Below are 4,774 nucleotides of genomic sequence, written 5' to 3'. Positions count from 1 at the left end.
GGCGAGAGGTGCACACGGGGCGTTTCCGGGGAGATGAGAGGCAGGCTGGCTTCGACGACCGCGGGACCGCGGGGCGCTGGGCCCTCTGAACGCGTTCTGCGAAGGCTCAGGGAGGATTTCACAGAAGCCTTACAGAGAGACAAGGAGTCACACATCAGAGTTGAAAAGGCAGAGCAAGGTGCCCCGAGGGCACTGGAGAGGTGGCTTTGGGGCCAGCTGGATCAGAGGCTCAGCCAGGGGAAGCCAGAGGCCCTTCCCCGACCAGAGGCTGGAGATAGAAAGCGATTCAGGCCCGGAGGTAGCTGGGAAATAGGTGGCAGGAGCTGAGTGGCCACTGCAGGGGGTCCCAGTGGCCTGCCCCTCAGTGGGCTGCAGCCTCCTAAGAGCTGGACCTCTAGCCGCTGGGAAGGCAGTACAGCCCGGGTCCTCACCCACTGCAGAGCTGCCTGTGGGACCCTCCAGCCCTGCATCTTAGCAACTGTTCTAAGTTGGAAGCTCCGGCCTATGACACGCCTCCCCCGCCGCCCACATGTCATTCCCTGCAGCCCCATTGGTCAACAATGCCATGCCGAAGGTCCCTCGTGCTGGGAGCTCAGCTCAAGTAGGGAGCCAGGGCCCCTGGGTGCTGCCCTCAGCTCCCACATGCATGGGCGGGGGTGTGATTACCCTCCTGGAGATCACCTCATCCAAGTGTCCTACCCAGCTGGGCGGCCTGGGTGGCATGCGTGGCACCGGTGAGGCTACAGCAAGCACTGAAACCGTGCCCCCCGCCCTCGTAGACCCTCCCCACCGTCACCATCGCTGCCAACACACTGCTTCTCAGCGTGTCCCTAAGCTCGGCGCCCTTGCAGGCGCTGGGGACAGTTCAGGGTCCCACAGTAGCGGGCACTTTTGCCCACGTCTGTAGGTGTGCATGGTGGCCTCACCTAGGCTCTGAGTCTTCCATCCTCTGACCTCCCAGGAGGCAGCCCGTCTACAAGAGGTGACACAGACGCTGCCCAGCACCGACCGGCACTGGTGGCCGGAGCCCCACGGTCCCTGCTCAGGGGTGCACCCCACCCCAGGGCAAGGGCAGCCTCTGTCCTCTCTTTCTTCCTCTTCAATTATCAAAAGCACCCACCACCTCTTGCTGACGTGTCGATTGGCAGTCACTGCCCTGGCCAGGCGCCAGGGGACTTGAGGCGCAGCGCCAGCCTGGTCCTTGGGCACTGCCAAGTGTGCCAAGCGCCAGGTGCTGGCACACGCAGTGCTGGGTCCTGGCAGAAAGAGGCTCAGACTCCGGGGGAGGGGGGGCCTTCGTGAGACGGCTCTTCCCAGAGAACGTGTTTTGTTTCCCAGGTAAACACATATGGTGCAATCGGAGCTGTTCTGTCCCCAGGTTTCCTCCTGGGGAATCAGCTGAGAGCACCAGCAGCCCAGGGAGGAATCAGAGGCCGCGGAGGGTGGGGCGATGACCTGCCTACAGGTGGGCACGTCCAAACCCGCCCCTGCAGCCAGAAGCTGGGGAGGGTGCGGCCTCACGCCCCTCCCGGCTACGCAGCTGAGCATACGGTCTGGCATAAATCAACAAAGACACCGGCCACTCCTTGGAGAACAGCCTATGACTCGGCAGATGCCAGCCTGTCCCCCAGGGAGAGTCCTCCCGGCAAGGCAGCAGCGCTGCACTGAGGCCCCGGGCGGCCCCTTTGCCAAGGTGACCTCCCAGGCTCTGGAAGGCGAGCTCTCTGCCCACTGAAGCCCCCTCTGCCTCCAGGGCCACGCTCTAAGTGTGCACTTCACCTAAGTCTCCTGACATGCGGGCAGACATCGGCTGACGCTGCGTGACGACGCAGGGTGGCATCAGTCATCACCAGTCACAGTGAGAAAGGGCCTCTCTTAAATTCCCTCTCCAGCCTCCCGATCAGGTCAGAAGAGTCGGGGTCTTCGAGGCCTCTTCACCCCATCACTGCTCAGGCCCACTCACCAGAGGTGGGGCGCCCTTGGGCACAAAGCCACAGCGACCAAGGAGCTCCAGCAAGGCCAGTGTCCCGTTGCTACAAGGTAGTCAGTGTTCTGCTGGCTATGCAAACTTTGTTACCAGCTATGCGCCACGAGAGGCGATGATTTCCTAACTGTAGCGATGAGTAAAGGTTCTCTTAGAAATAAACTTACCTCAGTAAACACAAGCTAGTGGGCTTAAGGAGACATGTTTTAAATAACGGACTAGGTGGTGCTGGACTTAGCGAAACCGCAAAGCAGTCTGCAAACTCTGGAAGCTGCTCTGAACAGGCCAGGAGCTGCCCAGAGGGAGGTCTGCCTTCAGCCCAGAACGGGGACCAGACCTTGGTTGTCACAAGTTCCCTTCCCAAGAGTCCCACCCAGAGCAGCTTCTTTTATTATAAAATAAAATGTAAATGCAGAAAACCACGCATCCGTCTAGCTCATGAGCTTTCGCAGACAAACACTCCATGACCATCATCTGCCCACCACCCCGGAAGCCTGTCAGGCCCTGCCTGCCCTGCGGGATGAAGCCTCGATTTTCCCCACCTCTGTGGTCTCGCCGTCCATGCTGTACCCCCGGGGTCCTGCCTGATCCCCTCCCCGCCTCAAAAATACTTGCCTCTAAGTGCATCTCCCCCCCTTCCTTTCCTTACAACCCATCTGGAGCACCAGCATCTGACCTACGAGGGGCTTTGGGACTGGCCGGGGCTCTGCCACTCGCTGGTGGGCAAAGCTCGGTTCGTCTCTGACCCTGGTTTCACACCTGAAAACGGCACTGCCAGGTGCCTCTTGGCCTGTCCTGAGCCCGTGCAGAGCAGACACCTGTGCACCTGAAGGCCTGGGCTCTGGTGGGGCCTCGATGCCCAGTGGCGATCGCTAATAAACATGAGGGTCCCGAGTGGATTCTGCAGGGGGACACACGACGCGGCCATGGACACAGGAGGAACAACGCTCTGCGTGGTCGAGTCAGGCCTCGCAGGATCTCCGTGAGCGGTCACGCCTCGGGCCCACCTTCAGCATGTGCTCTCGGCTTGCCCACATTTCCAACCATCTTACTCAGCGGGCTTCCGAGACAAGAGCGGCCAAGAAGCAGAAATGTTTTTAAGAAAGTAGATAACTGACAACTCGTCCAACAGGTTTAAGAAAAGGCATCTGGGGCCGTTTAGTACAGGGACAAACAGCCCTGTGGTGCTCCGGGTGTCATGACGGCGTCATCGGGTGGGAGACCACAGGCTGAGCTGGTTTTGGTCCAGCCCCGTCATGTACTGGGTGACTCCGGGCAGCTGTCTTCACCTCGCTGAGCCTTGGGGTGCCCATCTGTACAATGGGGCGATGGCAGAACTAACTGCATAGGGCTGCTTTAAGGATCGAAGGAGATAGGTTGTTTTAAAAAGTCCTTAATAAAGTGTTATGAAAAATAATCATAATGCCCCAAGTCACCAGGAAAAGGGTTGAATGATTTCCCGTTTCTACTCCGAGGTTGCAAGGCAGCGTGTGTGAATTGCATCCTGCAGAGTTCCGCTGAAGGCGGCAACGTTCTCTGAGGTCTGGAGCTTAGCGGGGGAAGTTACCCATGCCAGGGACAGTCCCCGCGGCCTGAAGGAGCGGTCCCCGAGGACCACGCCTTCCGCGGGGCTACTCCCGCTCCGGCAGGCCGGCCGGGGCCAGGCCGGTGGCTTCAGACTCCAGGCTCAGGCCGGCGTGCGATGGATGGCCTCGTCGGGAAAACAGGCCGGCCGGAGATAAACAGTGTGTTCCTTGTGCTTACGAGATTTAAAAATAAACTGAAAAGCAGACACAGTTTAAAAATAATGAACAGGGCGGAGGACAGTCATTTGCCTGTGTCTTCAGCCCGTCATCTGCTAAACCGCAGTTTAAAAACTGACCTCCTGGCCGGCTGCAGCACTGGTGGACAGCAGTGCAGGCTGGCAGGTCCCCAGCAGGGCCGGTGGTGGCCCCAAGGGGGGATCCACCGAGGGACCCACTTGGCTGCACCAGGTGTGAGGGACAGAGGTCTACTTTGCATAGAAGGAGGCTTTTCCCGCCTCTTTGCTGCATTTGGCATTGTCGGGCGTGTTCTGTGCAGGAACCCGCCATAGGGACGGCCTGCCGGGCATCCCTGGGCTCCCCCTCTTCCTGCATTGCACCCCACAACGCCTGGCCAAGGCGGCCCACAGAGGGCACCTGTCGTCTCCAGTAACTGGGAGGGGTGGGGGGAGGCACCCCTGGGGAAGGCCCCGCCGGCATTTCGCAGTGCAGGGCAGGAGGGCGGGCTCAGCTGGCGCTCGGGACTCGGCGCCCAGCTGCTGGCACAGACAGGCCTGTCTGCGAGCTCGAGAGTGAAGGGCCTCGTCTCTCCCGAAGGAAAGGCCACGTTTGGTTTCTCAAGGGCCACTGCAAAGGGGGTGTTTGCTGGACAGGACCAGAGGGCAAGTGGGTCCAGGCCCAGGGTGCTGGACCGAGAGACAGCAGCCCTGTGGGCACGGGGCCGGGGGGACGGCCACTGAGCAGCAGGGCCTGATGGCCAAAGGAAGACCTGCCTGGTTGGAGCTCAGACCTGCAGAAGCCCGGTGGTACTGTGTGTGAGCGGAGTCGGGTGTGGCTTTCAGCTCCGTCCCAGGTCCTGGCACAGGAAACACGGGCTGTGCCAGGGCACCAAGCAGAAATAAAACAGTCAGGGGTCCAGGAAGTGAGACCCGAAGGCATTTCCACACATCGTGACTCGAAAGCCTCTGGCCACATCCAAGTCCTACTTCTTGCAAATGTCTGGACCTCACAGAAATAAAGACAGAAC

This window comes from Pteropus vampyrus, unplaced genomic scaffold, assembly GCF_000151845.1.
Source record: "Pteropus vampyrus isolate Shadow unplaced genomic scaffold, Pvam_2.0 Scaffold187, whole genome shotgun sequence".
NCBI classification, from domain to species: domain Eukaryota; kingdom Metazoa; phylum Chordata; class Mammalia; order Chiroptera; family Pteropodidae; genus Pteropus; species Pteropus vampyrus.
This window is presented reverse-complemented; position numbering follows the sequence as displayed.